Source organism: Ammospiza caudacuta, chromosome 17 (genome assembly GCF_027887145.1).
Source record: "Ammospiza caudacuta isolate bAmmCau1 chromosome 17, bAmmCau1.pri, whole genome shotgun sequence".
NCBI classification, from domain to species: Eukaryota; Metazoa; Chordata; class Aves; order Passeriformes; family Passerellidae; genus Ammospiza; species Ammospiza caudacuta.
Genome location: NC_080609.1, coordinates 624,729 through 643,595, shown reverse-complemented (window position 1 = coordinate 643,595; position 18,867 = coordinate 624,729).

Genomic DNA, 18,867 nt, shown 5'->3' with positions numbered 1-18,867 from the left:
CTGACTCTTTGTGTCTGTGTGCACACAGATGTGCCTGTGCTGGGGAAATGTGGCAGAAATGCTGCTCTCTGAGGGGCTTGGATAGCTGAGTCAGGCCTGTAGGGAAGGTTAAATCACAAAGTCTAAGTGAAGTTAATTGCTGCTAAGAGTTGTTCTTTTGCTAAGTTGTTCTTTTGCTAAGTTGCTACCTTTAGTGTAAGTTATAAGCTAAGCAAAATATTGTAAAGTGTTATTCCTCTTTTAAATTGCAAAGCCATAGCTTTAAATTAGATTAAATGCTGTTACACTCTGCTCTTTTGCTAAATTGTGAAGTTGAAAGTATCAGTTAAGGTTAAGTTAAGTCCTGTTAAGTTTGAGCTCTGTTAAGCTTTTAGGCCATATTCCTTTTATCCTTGCCCTCACTGTCCTTGTGTCTCACACACACACACACAGGGACAGTTCTGGGTTAATTTCTGGTTTGATTGCCTGGATTTGGTTTGCTTTTGTTGTTACTTTGTTTCCCTGGTGTGCCTGAAGTGTCCAGTCAGGAGCAGAGTGACTCTTGCCAAGGAACTTTGTGCTGCTGTCCCTTAATATTAAATCTGGTTTTGGCTGATCCCTTGCTGGGGATTTTTCAGCGCTCTCAAGGACTCGTTCATAACAGGGTGAAGGAGCCCTGGCCCAGGTTCTGGCCCTGGGGGACACGGGGATGCTGCCGGGGGGTCCCTGTCCCCCTGTGCCACCCCCAGGGCCCCAGTCCCCCGTCCCCGTGTCAGGCTCTGGGGTCGATCTCGTGGAACATCCTCTGGGGGAGGCTGCGGGGCTGGGGGCGGGGGGACCTGGGGGGAGAGTGGACCTCGCTGTGCACGAGCAGGGTTGGACTGCTCTGGGGGGAACTGTGAGAGGGGCTGGGGCAGAGTGACCTCCCCAGGGACCTCACACAGCCCCCGTGATGTCACACAGCCCCTGTGATGTCCCACTGCCACCTGTGATGTTACACATCCCAGTGATGTCACACAGCCCCTGTGATGTCACAAAGCCATCTCTATGTCACCTTGTGATGTCATACAGCAGTGCTGTGACATCACAGAAGTCTGATGTCACAAAGTCACCCTGTAATGGCACAATCTGTTCTGTGATGTCACAGCCTGCTCCATGATGTTACACAGCCACCAGGGGATGTCACAACCCACTCTCTGATGCCACAGAGCCACCCTCTATGATGGCAGACACTGCTCTATGGCCTCGCACCGTACTCTGTGACATCACGGCCAGCTCTGTTATGTCACAAAACCCTCAAGAACTCAGTTCTATTGAAACACTGCAGTTTCTTGTACTTTGAAGAGATCCCTGTCAGGACACAAGTGAGAAAGTGTCCCCAGGTTCCAGCCAGAGCAGAACCCTGCAGGCAGTGATGACAGCTGGGGACAAGCAAGGCAAAGGTGTCTCTGGTGCTGAGCAAACCTGGATGTGTTTCAGGAATGCCAAGGGCCAAGGCCTGAGCCCCAGCCCCTGGCCAGGCAGATGCTGTCCCTCCCTCCTTGCTCAGGGCTCTTCCCAGGATGGGCACTGGCATGTGGGGATGTGCAATGCCAAGGGCAGGAGCATGGGGTGGCCCCTGCCAGGCTGCTGAGCAGGGACAAGGAGGCAATGAGGCCCCAGGCCTGCAAGGGTCACTTGTCTCCTGCTCCTGCCTCAGGCCCAGGGCCAGCAGCCATGGCCAAAGTGCTGCCCAAGTTGGCTCTGGCAGGGCTGTCTTGCAGCTGCTGCCCATCCCTGTGCCCTGTGCAGCCCAGGCTGTCCCACGGTGTCCCTGCCCTGCGCCTCTGTCCCTGCAGGCTGCTGGCATCCCCTGGCTGCCCCACCTGGCTGGGCCCCTTCTTTTGCTGACAGCTCTGCCTCCTGCCTGCCTCTGCCTGCCCACACAAAGCCTGGGGCTTATTATCAAAAGGGTAATTAATTTTTACTGTGCCTGTGAGCTTTTAGCACAGGAACAAGGCAGTCAGGGGCTGCTTTCCCAGCGAGGATGGTTGGAAGAGAAGATGAAGACATCTGGCTCAAGAATGCAGTGATAGAAAAAGCAAGGACTGAATCTGGGAACTTGGGGTGGGTTTTATGGAAATGGGTAAATTGTAATATACACATAGTGATGTTCATTGTGAGGAGTTATCACCTGCTGGATCACCAGCCTCAATAAATGATGCTCTCCTAAACACCAAATTAGTGTTAAGGAGTCTTACTCTGATATTTTGGACATTTGGTGGCAGCAGAGGCTCACAGAACAAAGGATCCAGCTGTGACACTTGGTACCCCATGGAACAAAGGGTCCATTGTGATGCAGTGGAACTCCATGGAACCAAAAGTCCATTGTATCAGAGCAAGGTCTCGTGGAACCCAAGAGCCCATTGCTGACAGTATGGAAGCTCATGGAGCCATGGGGTCATTGTGAGAGTTTGGGGCTGCGTGGAACCAATGGTCCATTGTGACACTGCAGAACCGTCTGGAATCAAAGTGGTCATGTTATGCTATAGAACCTCATGGAACAAAGGATCCAAGGTGACACTGTGGAACTCAGACCATTGTTGACGGTGCAGAAGCTCATGGAACCAAGGGTCCATTGTGGATCTGTAGGGTTTCACAGAACTAAGGAGACCATTCTGACACTGTGGGGCCTCATGGAACCACCTGCCACTGTGACACAGTGGGGCCACATGGAGCCAAGGGGCCATTGAGACACTGAGGAACCTCATGGAATCAAAGGTCCATTGTTACACTATGGGGCCCTATGGAACCAATGGGACCATGGTGACACCGTGGTGCTCCTTGGAACCAAGGGGCTTCATGGAACCAAGGGGCCATTCTGATTCTGCTTTGCCTCATGGAATCAAGGGGCCACTACGACACTGCAGGGCCTCATGGAACCACAGAGGCCACTATGAGTCTTCAGAACCCATTGGAACCAAGGGTCCATTTGGATATTGCAGGTCCTCATGGAACTACGGAGACCATTATGAGCCTTCAGACCCCATTGGAACCAAGGGGCCATTGCAGCATGGCAGGGCCTCATGGAACCAAGGGGAACACAGTGACACTGTGGGGTTCCATGGAACAAAGGGGCCATTCTGACACCATGGAACCAAGGAGACCATTGCTATGCTTCAGGGCCTCATGGAACCAAGGAGGCCATTGTGACACAGCAAGACCTCATGGAACCAAGGAGACCATTGTGACACATGGGGCTGTGTGAACCAAAGGACCATTGGGGCACTGCAGGGCCTCATGGAACGAAGGGCACAACAGTGACACTGTGGGGCTCCAAGGGACCAAAGGAGCATTCTTAAAGTGCAGAATCAAGGAGACCGTTGTGACACTCTGGGGCATCATGGAGTCAAGGGTCCATTTTGACACAGCACAGCCCCGTGAAACCATGGAGGCCATTTTTACACTTTGAGGCCTTTGAAACCAAAGGGGCATTGTGGCACTTTGCGTCCCCAAGGAACCAAGGAGTCCCTTGTGACACTATGCGGCCCTGTAGGGCCAAAGGGCAATTGTGGCACTGTGTGGCACCATGGAACCAAGGAGAAAATTGTGACACTACAGGGCTCCATGGAACTAAGGATTGATGGAACAATGTGGGGCTCAAGGAACAAAAGGTTCATTGTGACATTGCAGGGCCTCATGGAATACTGGAGCCCATTGAGTCATTTCAAAGCCTCATTGAACCAAGGGGCTCTGCAGGACCTTGTGGAACCAAGGAGACCATTTTGACACTGCAAAATACACTATGGAAAACAATACAGAGAGAATTGTCTTGTCCTGTATTCTTTTCTAGTTTATAGACTGATACCAGCAATGTCCAATTGATATTGACCTCCAGATCCTCCTAAAGCAGTCTGAATAGACATGAAAATCAAAACCCTTCATGCCTGACAATGAATCACACTTTATGCCTAACCCCTCCCTACCATTTCCCTCGTCCAAGCTCTGGGACTTCTATGGCTCAGGAATGGTGTGGCCAGCAGGTGCAGGACAGGGATTCTTTCCCTGTGCTCAGCACTGCTGGGGCAGCACCTGGAGTGCTGTGTCCAGTTCTAGGCCCCCAATTTAGGAAGGACATGGAGGGGCTGGATTGTGTCCAGAGAAGGGCAACAAGGCTGGTGAGGGGTCTGGAACACAAGTCCTGTGAGTAGCAACTGAGGGAACTGGGGTTGTTTATCCTGGTGTCCTGGTTTGAAAAGGAAGTGAGATTTTGGGATGCTGTGGTCAAACTAATAGGAGCTTAGATTTGAATATTGGCACGTGGTGTGGCCACTGAGAGCATGGATACGCCTCTGAGAACACAGGGAGTTCAAAGCAGAGAACTGCCAAGAAAACTTTCTTTTGGTTCCGGTGGGTGAAAGAGGTCAGAGCTCCCCTGCCCAGCTGCAGGCTGGGCAGGGAAGGGGAAGCCATGGGGCCGGGTGAGGTAGGCCGGGGCCTTGGACAGAGAGGGGAGGTGAAGGCTCCTGCAGGATGGAAGAGTGAAGGAGCACTGCGAGGCAGCAGGCAGCCCCCTGGCCCCTGAGACAGAGAAAGAGCGAGCCTGTGCCTGTGCTTGTGCCACCTTGAAATTTGATATCATGTGCTGGCAGCGTGGCTGAAGGAGAAGGGGGACGTGCAGCAAGGGTGCGGCGAGCAGGTGCCCAGCAGGGTCAGCATGGGAGTCCTGGAGAGGCAGAGCCTGAGATTGAACTCTTCTCTTGGATGATGAAACCTTACAAATACTGATCCTTCTGGATCTGAATGACAAAAGAGATTGAGATGAAATAGAAGGAAATGGACAAGTGTGATGAAAGTCCATGCAAGTGAAAGATATCAGGAGAGTTGAGAAGGATCCTAGGTGGGAGGAGATGATGGAATGGCCTTTGGCTGGACTTCTCTTGTATAGCCATGGACAGAACCATTTTTCTTGTGACACAGAGACTGCATTTAGGGAGAGGCAATGCCTGGGAGCCAAGAGAGTATGGTGGTGTTATGTGAAGGAGTATGTGAACAGAGGCAACGGGTGAGGAGGGTGGTGGTGCCCTCCGTCTTCAGGGAAGAGATCTCTGTTCTCAAGACCCCTCAGCCCCAGGGGGTGAATTTGGGGGGGACAGGTGTCCCAAAGTGAGAGACTGTGCTTTTTCTGGAACTGGGCAAAGCATCCTTAAAAGGGGAGTCCTAGAAGCAGCTCTGGTCCATGTGCAGTGGTGAGAGCACTGGGCATGGAAAGAAGATGTCACCATGGCAAATGATCTCCGGGTGGTGCTACATGTGACATAGAAACACAAGAGGTTTCAGCTGTGTTTCCAGGGGAAGCCTATGGCACAAGAGGGACTCCTCTCCTCTTGATGAACTGAGAATTGATTATCTAAAGGGTGGTGATGGACTGAGAGTTGGCGATCTAAGGGGTGGTAACTGAATTGAGAGTCCAAGGTGTTGCTTACTGTGATGTATTGGGAATTTGGTCAGGGGAGGAGGAATGTTTGGAAGGTTTTCATCCTGAGTTCTGTGTGTTTCTTTTATATATTCTAAGTTAATAAAGTTTTTTTTTTTTCCCCTTTTATTGCTAAGCTGGAGCCTGCTTTGCCCTATTCCTGGTCACGTCTCACAGCAGACACCAGGGAGAATGTATTTTCATGGGGGCACTGGCATTGTGTCAGCGTCAAACCGTGACACCTTTGTAGCAGACGCCTGACCCATCTATAACTCAGAGCTCCTCTGCACCACAGGTAAGAGACCCAGCCTGGCAGATACTTTGGACAGGTGGACAAAAATGCTGCCCAATGCTCAAGAGGAATCCCAAGAACTGGACCTGTTGGGGTCCTCCAAGGCCACATCCTGTGTCAAATTTTACTTTAAACATCTGAAAAACAATTGGCCAGAAATTGACCGGACACAAAACACATACCAAAAAGACATATCAGCAATTAACAAAGCCTGTAACTATCCCTATGGATAACTATCAACTATACTGAAAAGCGGTAAATGCAATGCCTTATTATCTATCAAATTTTAACATGGTCTGATTTCTTTAACAAGAATGCCAACAAATTTGCCATATAAAATGATGCCAGATGCAGTCACAAAAAGCTGTTGGGCTGTTCAGCAATATGCTAAATTGCACGTTATTATGTTTATTTTCCAGTAAACCTGCACTTTAAAAAGTCTTACTGAATTTCTCTTTCCATGGAATTTGCAGTTACCATGGGTTTTTCTCATAACTGATGTACTTATAATTCTAATATGCTTGTTACAACTTGAATCCCTCCAGTACACCATCATGTGGTTATTTCACTTCTGGCTTTTTCACCTTCAAGTAGTCTTTTTGTGTTAATAACCTTGGACAAAATTACATCATGTCATATCTATAACTTTTAAGGATGTTCATTTTAATTCTGTTAAATTAAAGCCCAATATTTTGATGCTCAGTTACCTTCCGTTAAATTAAATAAGGCAAAGTTTTATTTGGTTAGTTTTGGTAGATTTTATTTCTGTTAAGTTTCAGTATTACTAAGTTTGAACAATATTCTATTCCAGTTTTTATGCATCCAGTTATGTTTGGTATTAAACAGGAATTAACTTTGAGTTCTCTTGAGTGTGCTTTTTGTACTACCAAGGTGATAATGAAATTATGTTTATTAATTTGAAATCCTTTTAGGGCTGAGTTTAAGTTCCTCTTTTTAAGCTCTAGCACTGTCCAAATAAATTTCTATCAGGTTTGAGTGCTATTTAATCTGAGGTATCATCAATTTTACTAGTGAGCTGTTCAGTGTTTTCCTTTGATGCATTTATTCTGTCATAAATACATAAATGCTTGTATTACTGTTTTTATAGCTAGCTTTTCATATGCCTTACCACCTTTTGGCGTAATTATCTACAAGACACGTGTCATTTCAAGATCCTCCTTTTGTTCCCTAGCTGCTTATGTATCTCTCAGACCAGACTACCCCTCTAGCTGGGCTTTACACTGTGGCTCTATGCTTTGATCCAGTGCTGTCTCATCATTTTTAACTATTTTTCAGAGTTCCAAGAAATGAGATCTCAGCTTTGTCGGAAGTCTCCTCTAAACTGATGGTATTGTGGCATCTACTCTAAATAATCAGATGCAGCCCCAATTATTATTACAGAACTGTGGGATCTCAGCACCTCAGGATGGAGGTGCAGAGAGGCCGAGACCACCCTTGGGGGGCTCGGGAATCCTGGAATGTTGCCAGAAGTGTCTGGTGGCAGGATTTTGATCCTACACAGGAGATGAGACCTGTATGAGGACTGGGAGGATTCCACTGGGTGAATGGTGAAGGGATAAGTTAGTTAAAGTGTAAAACACAGGGTTTAGGATTTTGGTACAGGGGGGTCTAGAGAAGTAAGATGGAGGAATTGGGGCGTGTCCTGTCCTTCTTCTTCTTCTTCTTGGCCTCCATCTTCTGTGGTGGTGGTGGCACTTTGGGATTGGTCATTACTAGAAGTGCACAGGTTAATAAGAGTAGAAAGTATTGGAGAAAAATGATAAATATTGTACACGTAACTTAGGGTATAAAGATAAGTGACCGCCCGGGGGCTTCGGGAGTGTGCCCATGGCTGACTTGCTGTGCAGACCTCTGTCGGGCTGAAAGAAAATCTTTTAGATAAACAATTAATAAACACCAAGACCGAGACAAGATCAGAAGTCTCTCCTCGTCCTTTGAAGCGTCGGCTCTCCAAGGACATCCTTGAGAATTCCAGCACACCTAAAACAGCAGAAAACCTAAACAGCCTAAACAGCCGAGAAACAGAGCAAAAATGGCATTCCCTGAGCTAACTATCTCCGGTAATAAATCAGCCCAGCAAAGAGAAAAGAAGAACGCCGAAAAATTTACAAGTGGCGTTCGCTGCGTGGGCACCCCCCACCAACCCTTTCGGGGGGGGATCAGCCCTGAAGAGCTGAAGAGCTGAAGAGCCGAGAGAGCAGTTCCTGAGGAGAGAAGCTTGAGAAAAAAAAAAAAAAAAAAAAAAGGAAAAGAAGAAAGAAGAAAAGAAAAAAAAAAAAAAAAAAAAAAAAAACAGCCAGAAGAGTCTGCAAAAAAACAGCAGTCACTGAGAATTCCATCTCTCAGCTTCTGCCGAAGGCAGTTCGCAGAGCAGCCCGGATCGGAACCAGAAGGCGCCTCTGGATTCCTTCTCCTGTGACCTGCTGGACAGAGACGGGAGCCTTCGGACAGCTCTGACGACAGATTCGGTGAGAAGGTCAAAAAATAAGAACATAATTGCACACTCTCCCAAAAAACAACGGGAAATTTTGTCCGCCTTACAAGGCGTGGCTCAAACATATACAGAAAGGATCTCAAAAGAAAGAATTAAAACAGCTGTTGTTGTGGGCAAGGCTTAATTATCCACTGGCCGAAACATGCCTGCTATTCGAAGTGGGGTTTTGGCAGGAAATTAATAGGCACTTATATTTTTTAGCAACAAAGAAGGACGAGACAGCGTTAAAGCTGCTCTCGTCGGCAAGATTGATGCCAGAAAGGCATCATCTCGGCACAGTCGAAAAGACTGGGAGAGCAACGAAAAGTTGCCGGCACCCTCAGAAGGAGGGGGGGGAGCAAAGCTCCAGGAGAAAAAAAAAAAAGAAAAAATTTTAATTAGTTCTGGCCTCAAGAAGCCAGGGGAAAGGGCTCTCGAGAAAAGAGAGCAGGAAATAATATTAAAGCCCCCGGTCCCAAAACCCAGAAACCCCAAGAAGCTCCTAAAGCGTCCTAAAACTCCGGAGAATACAAGGGAGTCAGGATCGGAGGGGGGGTGCAGGGGGAAGAGAAGGGATCGGGGGGGGGAGGCGTTTCCCGCGGGGGGCACGGCGCGGCAGCGGCGGAGCTGGCGGGGAGCGCGGGTGAAGAGACAGAAAAGGGAGACATGAGTGCAGACGCGGCTTTTATCAGCGCGGCGCCGGGGGGTGGCGGCCGCTCCGGCCGGCCGGCAGAGTAGCGGAGACGCGCGCGGCGGGCAAAACTCGCAAAAACCCGGGAGCAAAGTCGGCTCGAATTGCGGGGCGGGCCCGGGTGCCGGCGGGGGGCGGGCTGTACACACCGGCGGGAGGAGCCAGGGACACAACGTCAGAGGGAGAGGAGACAGAGTCGGGACAGACCGAGGGGAGGAGATTCGGAGGTGGAACGAGGGGGTGAGAGTGACGTCTCGGGCGAGGAGGGGCCATGCTCGGGATCCTATGTCCCAGCGGCTCCACACCCTCCTCAGACTTGATGCCTCTGGTATAACCCTCGGAGTCCCAGTCCCTTCCCTTCAAGGGAGACGTTCTGGTGTTCAAGCTCCATTTTCAGCTGAATTAAAAGCCAAGCAGACACGGTCTCAAATGAGATCACGAACACGGCAATCGACAGGACAGGGGCGGTAGAGCTCAGGCTGTCATCCGAGCTGGGGAGGCCGGTGACAGCGCCACCTAGTGGGGGGCAAGGCTTTCGCTTGTATCTCCACAGATCGAGACGTGGGTGACAGCACGACACGTGAAACCATTTCGAGTGCGAGAACATGAAAATGCGGATCCCAGAACAAAGATCCAAGAGAAAAAAAAAGAGACGAGTACTCAAACAGGGGTCGAGACTCAGATTGCCAAGACGACTCGGAAGAGAAATAAGAAGAAACTAAGGACTTTGGGGGGATTCTCTGTTAAGGTCCTGAATGAAAAGCAAAGCAATGATGTCACACAGAAGTGAAGCCATGAGTTTTATGATGCTTATACGCATCATTCTTTCATTCATTGAAATAAGCAATGGGGGTAATTTACCTATTAGTCAGCCAAAGCAAAATATATGGTAGAATAGTTTGACATCTCTCCCATTTGGAGAGGAATTTTAAGGGTAGAATTCTTTGACATCTCTCCCATTTGGAGAGGAATTTTAAGAGTAGGATTCTATGTTTTAATAGTTCTCCTAGTCCTCATACTTGTCATCCCATGCATATTTGCATGTTTAAAACACGCTATGAATCGGATAGTAAAAGAGATCTTCCTGGTGCAAACAGAAGGGGGAGATGTGGGATCTCAGCACCTCAGGATGGAGGTGCAGAGAGGCCGAGACCACCCTTGGGGGGCTCGGGAATCCTGGAATGTTGCCAGAAGTGTCTGGTGGCAGGATTTTGATCCTACACAGGAGATGAGACCTGTATGAGGAATGGGAGGATTCCACTGGGTGAATGGTGAAGGGATAAGTTAGTTAAAGTGTAAAACACAGGGTTTAGGATTTTGGTACAGGGGGGTCTAGAGAAGTAAGATGGAGGAATTGGGGCGTGTCCTGTCCTTCTTCTTCTTCTTCTTGGCCTCCATCTTCTGTGGTGGTGGTGGCACTTTGGGATTGGTCATTACTAGAAGTGCACAGGTTAATAAGAGTAGAAAGTATTGGAGAAAAATGATAAATATTGTACACGTAACTTAGGGTATAAAGATAAGTGACCGCCCGGGGGCTTCGGGAGTGTGCCCATGGCTGACTTGCTGTGCAGACCTCTGTCGGGCTGAAAGAAAATCTTTTAGATAAACAATTAATAAACACCAAGACCGAGACAAGATCAGAAGTCTCTCCTCGTCCTTTGAAGCGTCGGCTCTCCAAGGACATCCTTGAGAATTCCAGCACACCTAAAACAGCAGAAAACCTAAACAGCCTAAACAGCCGAGAAACAGAGCAAAAATGGCATTCCCTGAGCTAACTATCTCCGGTAATAAATCAGCCCAGCAAAGAGAAAAGAAGAACGCCGAAAAATTTACACGGAACCACTCCAACAGTTTGCTGGGTTTAAAGCATCTCTATGCTGAGGAAATTTTGGAGGAGACAGCTATTGGATGGTTCATTAGTCTGTCACCCCTAGACCTTTACTCCTAAGTGCTATTCCCAAGATCCTTGTTTTAAATTACATTTAAGGAATTCTCTCCCACTTAGAGCTTGGGTGGTGGCCAGACCTTAGCTCTACCTGGATGGGAATTTGCCAACAGACCCAGATGTTTTCTGCATCAAAGCTAGATTTGAGTTGCTTTGACTTGGCAATTTGACCCTCTAGACATGACAGTTGAACTATTTTTGAAAGGCAGTTTGGGAATTATTATCTGGAAATAATGATCCAAGTCTCCACTGAATCGAGGTTTGTCAGCTGTTTGCAGACTCTGGGATGTTGGTACGTTATTGCAGAGATTGCTATTTACCTAATTCCACCTATGTTGTTAGCTTTGTCTGCTACTTGAAATATTCCTGATTGTTGTATCCAAATTATTCCTAATTGCTGTAAGTTTCTTGTCCACTGCATGTATTATTTTGCTATGATGTTTCATCATACTCATAACAAAAGACATGCATCTCATTCTTAAAAAATAAAAAAGGAGAAGAATGAACGCCTTAAGAACGTTCAAGTAATGCAATATGTACAAGAGAAGTTTGGACAAATAATCATTTTGAATAATGCAATATTTACATGAGAAATTTGGAAAAAAGATCATCACATCTAAATCCCAATTAGCTGTACCACAGTGAAGCCTAATTGATTCATTAACTTCAGGAGAAGATGTGCCTGTGTTTTATCATCAGCAGCTCAAAGCAGTCACCCGTTCATTCCATCAGATACTGATCAGCTCTGAAAAATTGAGGCCCAGTGAAAGGAGAAATAACCTCATCACCTTGCAGCCTTTGTGGCCAGAGCAGGAGCAGAAGGAGGACTGCCAAGACATGGCTGTGGGGGGAAACTGACAGAGGCAATTTGCCAACAAAAACCTCATGGCATCCTCATGGTACAGTGCTCCTATGAACCTTCTGCAGTTATTCCCTTTTCCAGCTCCCAGGGGAGCTGCAAGCCCTGCCCCAGCTTCTTGAATCCTCTCACCTCAGAAGCAGTTAGGAGAGCATTCACAAAGCCAACACCTCCTGCTAATCCTCCCATAGGAACCTCTCTGAGGGGAAAAAGTCTGTCTGTCTTGGAGGTCTTGGATCTGGTGCTACAGTACGGCCCATCTTCAGATGCCAAACTACTTTGAGGGACATCTGGGTTACCCTGAACGTTCTGCCCATCAGCAGGTGTATTTGCTGATAGCTGTTTACTGGGCGAGGAGGCATTTGTGTCCCAACTAGGAGGAGGTAAAGGGACAGCAATAGGAGGGGGAGAAGAGCCTGTGTGGATATTAAGTTGAGCTGGAGAAGGGGTGGAGAATGCAGCAGGTGGAGTAGGCACTTGTGGTGATGCAGAAGGAACTGGAGGAGATACTGGGTTTATCATAGGGGAAGCTGAAGAGGTAGAAGGAGGAGTTTGAGCAGGTGGTAATGAGATGGCAGCCGGGGGAAGAACCGGACCTGCCATTTGAGGTGCTTGAAGAAAAGGATTATAAGGTGGAGGGGCAGAAGGAGGCAAATAATCCAGGGGGTCCCATCTTTTACTAGTCCTATCATCCCCTCCTTCATTCCCCTCTTTCTTCCTCTGTACCTTACAAATTTGCACCTTCTTCATCTTCAACAGCACTCTTTACCCAGCAAGATATGTACAGTAATTGCTCAGGATCAATATCCCCTCAAGCTGTCAAATAATTATTTAGTTGTTGGCACATCCACTTATCCTTTGTCCCACACCAAGGCCATCCTCCTTGCAACTCTAATTCTGGCCAGACTTCTACACAGTAGTGGATCATTTTCACTTTATCTAATCCTTCTGTGGCCTCTATAGAATCCCATTTTACTAACAGTTCTCCTAAGGGACTATTGGGATGTATATACCTCAGCCTCTTGCCGGTCTTTTTACTATTACACCCTCCCATTTTTCAGATCTCAATAGCAAAAAATCCCAAAGGTGCCTCTACTGACAGGTAATTTCAAAAAAAACTCCTCTGAGGAGCTTCAGCCTCCTCCACCGAACTTCAAATTTCTGCCCAATGCTCAGGACTTTATACTGAAACAACTGCCCAATCTCTTGATTGCCCAACTTTCCCAACATCAGGTCTTACATCTATCGGGACTTGAACACACGAAACCTCGGCCTAAGAATCCGGGTCGTGCCTGACTCCCTCAGTCAGGAAAAACAACTGCCTGATTTTTAGTTTGCCTAACCTGCCAATTCTTAGGCTTACCCTTGCACGGCCCGGTCACAGCCAAAGCTGAGGGTGCCTTTGGAGCTCGTTCACAGCCCCAGGGAAAGGTGACTCGAGCACCAACATCCCTCATTACATGGGTATGACAATGGGAAGATGCCAGCAGCTCACATCCCAGGCAGCAGACAAAGAACTTAATGTTACAACTTACTTTATGAGTTTTTTGACCAATCACACAAAGCAAAAGCACTTTGCCTCCCATAACTGCTTTGTCCGACTGCTTAAACATTCTCTTAACCAAAATCTGACCAGCGAAAGGCTGTACCACAAAAGGAACATTCTCACATCAAACACCATGCCTGCACTGTAAATAGAAAATGTTGAAATTTGCTGAAAATTTCTCTTGGAACAATGTGCCCGCCAGCCATAACTCAAGTCAACTTGGTTTTCATGAGCAATTTTGGTGATTGTTCTACATCCCCAGTTGGAATGAATGCTTGCTACTGCAGAGAATTCAGTAAATTCACTGTATCCTCACACAGTTTCTGAGCTTTCTTGGAGCCCCTGCCCTCGGCTCCTTCTCCAGTGCTGTAGGAGAGTGGGGAACAGATTTTAGGATCTCTCTTGTGTTTTTTCTGTTTCATCTGAGATCACTGTAGACGACTATTTAGAAGGCCAGAACTGAATTATTTTCTCTTAAAGTCTCCAGCAGCTGCTTTGAACCATAACCCAGCCCTACCCCCAGATCCAAAGTGGAAATTGCTAACAGCCCTCCCCTGCACACAGGGCCCTGCAGCTTGCTTGGGTGGAGGTGAAATTTCACTTCCCCTGTGGGACAGAGAGAACAGAAAATGTGACCAAGGCCAGTTTTGGGGGTTTCTCCCAGGTTTTAGTATTGTTTCTAGGCATTGCTAGAGTAGTAATAGATCAGAGACTGCTACAGAGTGTTTGTAGCACTCTCTACTCTTCTCTGATGTACCACTCTCAAATACACCTAGATACAAACTGGAATTGACTCAAACTCATTTTATTTTTCCTGTTTTACCTTTGTATGAAACAGGTGTTAACCCCAATGGAGCCTGGGGATTAATCAAAGAAAACCAAATCTTTTAACACTCAAAGCACTCCTTAGAGTTTTCACAATGTGAGAGAGCTCATCTCAGATCCCTCACATAAGCCCAACAATATAATGTGACAATTTGTGGGGTTTGTTTGAAGAGTTCATTATTTTAAAAGCAGTTAAAGGCTCGTGATGACAAGCAGCAACAATAACAGCTAATAGAAAGATGTTTGCAATGATCTCTAGCAAGGATATTGAAATTACTCTTTTAAAATTATCTTCACAGAAATAACACTTTTGTTTTCCCATTAAAATGATTGGACAATAAACAATGAGTTACAAATATTAAAGACTGACATCTCTAGCAATGCTTCCTCCTAACAAACCTAAGTGTTTTTCTCAGCTCTGAAAATATAATTAGCATGAAAGCATACACACAGTGATGTCTTATTATCTCTTTAAAACCTTTTCTGTCCTGGCTGGTCAATATCCAAGGATGCAGTGCCCTGCTTAATTCTGGGCTGCAGGAACAAAAAGCCTTTGGTCCAGCCTGACTGAGGATTCAAACCTCTGCTGGTGTCTGGAATGCAACCATGGATAACCAAAAAATATATCCAGACCTGAAAAGGAGCAATTATGGAGCCACCCACTCTTTGCTGGCTGTAGAGTTTGTGTCAGTTAGTTCCCCGGGGCTGGGGGAGCTGTCACGGGGCAGGGAGGGCCAGGGCTGGCAGTGGCTGCTCAGGGATGGGTTTGGCCCGTGTCCCTCCAAGCAGAGACTGCCCAAGAAGCTGCGCTGCCCCCGGCCTCTCCTTTCGGCCTGCTGGGCTTTGTTGGGTGGCACAGCCTGTGCCAAGAGGCGGCAAGGTGCCTGCAGGCCCCAGCTCTGGAGGAAACGGAGAAAAACGTCCTTCCCGCATCCACCGTGCTGCCAGCTCAGCAGTGCAGCACAGCACGGGCTGACGCTCCCCATTGCTCCCACAGGTGCAGCTGGAACCACAGCACATGTTCCTGATTCCCAGATGGGCCTTGGAAAGGGTTTCTGTAAGGGAACAGGCTTCTGGCTCGCGTTACTGGCAGGCCTGCTTGTTTTGGAGATGATCTTCATCCTATGCTCTGTCCAAATTTGGACTTGCTGGAAGAGAAAAGGGTGAGTGTTTAGTTCACCTTTCCCTCAAACAGCTTCTTTTGAAAGTCTGCTGTACATAGGAAACATTGCCAGTGAGGCTGCAGTGTAGGGGTGGCCAGTCCATGATTGTTTAAAGAACTCTGCTGAGGGTTCTGCTGCTGCCCAGAGCTTTCATTGGCCTCCTAATTGCTGGGCCTTGTCCTGGGGGGCCCGCTGGGGCTGCAGCCAGTGCTGGCTCCCACTGAGGCTGTCTGGCCAAGAGCAGCCCCAGGGGCACAGGGCAGAGGAAAGCATGGTGGGGAGGAGCAAGAGCAGGGATGAGATTGCCCTTGAAAGGCAGAGGCGCTCTGGGGCCCGCTCCTGGCCAGGGAGCCTGCCCAGAGCCATGCCCTGCTGGCCGGGGCCTTGAGGGACAGCTGTGCAGCTGGGCCAAGCTGTGCCAGCAGCTCCAGCTGTGCTGGGGAGCCTTGCCAGCTCTGGGCCCTGCTGTGCAGGAGGCTCCCTGTGTGCCACTGGCAGCTGGGGCCTCAGCCACCTCCTTTCTTCCCAGGAGCGCCTCTGCAGCTTCACAAGACAGCCAAATAACTCAGCCAGGGAGAATTGGACCTGTCATCTCTCATTTCCGTGCCAGTGTCCGTTGTTCCTGCCATGTCTGCAATACCAGTTTGTTGCTGGGGTCATGCTGTTGCCACCACCACCCAGAACAGGACCCTCTGTCCCCACTGGGGCTGGCTCTGCTCGACAGCCAGGCCAGGACGTGCAGCCCTCCAGACAGGGAAGGGCCTGAGTACAGCAATGTCTTTGGGCTTCAGCTCATGTGTCCGTGAGCTACCACCAGCACAGGCTGAGCTGCTTGTCTAGGCACAGCCATGGGTGGGCAGGCAGTGGCCAAGCATGGGGCTCCTCACACACCATATTTTGGCTTAGTTCTTCATTTTATTAATTAGAAACTTTTAGAAATAGGTAGGGTTTATTTTTTTCCTAATAAAGAAATCGCCAAAAATGTGTCCCCCTTTTTCCATAGTAGTTAAGGATTTTTCAAAGTAGTTTTAGAATTCAGAATAACTTTGAATATTTTTTTTACACTTCTAGAATCAACTGGACTTGTCATCTTGCATCTCCGTGCCAGTGTCCATTGTCCCTTCCCCACAGCTGCATTACCAGCTTACTGCTGGGGACATGCTGTTGCCTCCACCACCCAGAAGAGGACCCTCTGTCCCCAAAGGTGCTGGCCCTGGTGTCCAGCCAGGCCAGGAGGTGCAGCCCTCCTGCCAGGGAAGGGCCTGAGTCCACCAACATCTTTAGCCTTCAGCTCGGGTGTCTGTGTGCTACCACCAGCGCTGGCAGAGCTGCTTGTCTGGGCACAGCCAGGGCTGGGCAGACAGCTGCTGGGCAAGGGGCTCCTGAGGAAAAGCGACCACATTTTGTCTTCATTTTACATTTTTGCACAGCAGAAATTGTTCAAAATATTCAGAAACAGTTTTTGTAGAAAAAAATCCCCATATATTTCTTCCCTTTTCCCACAGGAATTCAGGATTTTTCAAAGTAGTTGTAGAATTCTGAAAAATGTAGAACACTTTAATACTTGCAGGATAAAAATAAAACTGAATTTAATTGGTGATCTTTACTCTAAGAAGAACTAAGTCATCACAAGGCACCCAGCATACCAGAGAGGCTCTTTTCCCACTGGACATTCTTACCGAGCGACAACAACCAACCTAAAACCTTTTCCCTGATATTTTCTGGGATTTCTGAGAAGCTCACCTCTCAGTCTTCAGAGGCAAACTTTGAGCACAGTGGGAATCTCCTGCTGGGGAGAGGGTCTCTGTGTGCCAGCTGCAACTGGGAGCTCAGCAACCTCCTGTCTCAACAGGCGTCCGTCTGCAGCTTCAGGAGCGGCCAAACGCCTCAGACTGGTACACCTGTACCAGACATTCCCCATCGCCATGCCCATGCCCGATGCCCCTGTCACAGTTGCTTTACCAGCTTGTTGCTGTGCAGGTGCTGCCACCACCCAAACAAGGTCCTCTCCCCCTGAAGGCACTGGCCCTGATCTCTGGCCCCTACTGAAGGTGGGCAGAGCTCGGCCCAGCATTTCTGTTGCAATAAAGAGATGGAGCTGTCACCCCAGTGTCCGGGTGGCAGCAGCAGCAAAGCCCACCTGGCAGCTGCACTGGCTCAGCTCCGTGCCCAGGAGCACCCATGGATGCCCAGGGTGTGGGCAGGCAGGAGCCAGGCAGGGGCTGCTGTGACCAGCGGCGGGGTCCCGAGGGCTGGGGGAGCCCATGCTGAGCGTCCCTGGGCTAAGGGCACATTTCCTTCCCTGGCATCATCTGGGCCTGGACCTCCTCCAGTGGCAAGTCCAGGAAAAGAGGGAAGCCATCAAGAGCATCTCCATGGACACAGTCTGACCAACAATGTCAGCAGGTGACAATTAAGGTTTTGCTGAGCAATGGACCTGGGATACACAAAAACAATCAAGGCAGTCCATTTGTACAGATGCAGGCACACTTGGGGGTACAGCTGAGGCCATGAGGTCACAGAAGGCTCAGGGGTCACAGCAGGCTCTGAGGTCACAGAGGTGCCAGACCCGGTGGTTGCACAGCAGCACAAGGAGCGAGCAGTCAGTGCTTGAGCACAACTGTTGCGGCAGCAGCGGCGGTGGCAGCAGTGGTGCTGACATTGGGACAGCACTGACAGGACAGCGGTGGCAGCAAGAGCTGCGGGACTGGCAGAGGGCAAGGCACCATGGCCCTTGCTCTGCGCCTCTTCCTCCTGCTCCTCCTGGCCATGGCCCTGCCTGCCAGGGCTGCCCAGGCTGCTCCGCTGCCAGCGTGGCGAGCACGTGAGCCGGCAGCCTGGCTCCCCTTTCCCGGGACAGCGCTCCCTGCTCCCCGGGAAGCGCTGGGGATGGTTTTCCCCAGGCCTTTAGGGAGGGTTTCCTCTGGTGGAGGGAGAGAGCCCCCAGGGCCCTGGGCAGCCCCAGTTTCCTCTCCAGGGATGTGTTACAGGGCCTGCAAAGAGGGTGCAGAGTGACCAGGAGCCAGGCCAGAGCTCCCCAGGCCCCTGTGCAGATTGACCTTGTCCATTCACACCTGACTCCCGTAGCCTTAACCAACCCCCTGTTCCCAAAGGCAGAAGGGGATCCCAGCACACAAAGGAAATGGTTCAGGTCTTTGCTCTATTCTAGATTTGGATTACGCCTTGGAAGATCTGGAAGTCCAGGTGAATGACACTTTGAATGTCTTGGCGAATGCCAGAGGCAAGTTCTGAATTTCCCTTTTTACTGGCAAAATAATCAGTGTCCATGTGGCAAGAGTTCACCCATCAGCCATTTTTGTTAACGTTAAATCAGGGCTGAAAAATCCTGTAAACCTTGCCCCGCTCCTTTCTGGAGCACCAAGGGATCACACAGGATCGCTGTCAGTGGGAGGAAGGAACATTTAGCTGTCCATCCTCCTCCCATGTGCAATGCCACTGTGTCTTTCCGTGTTCTCTGTGTAGTACCAGAGAAGAGTAGAACGGGCAGGGGCCAGGCCCGGCGCTGTACCCCAGGGCTGAGCCTTGCCTGCAACCTGAGGATCTCCTACAGTGCCACAGCTGATGTTCTGTCCTGCCTTTCTTTGCAGCTGAACCTGT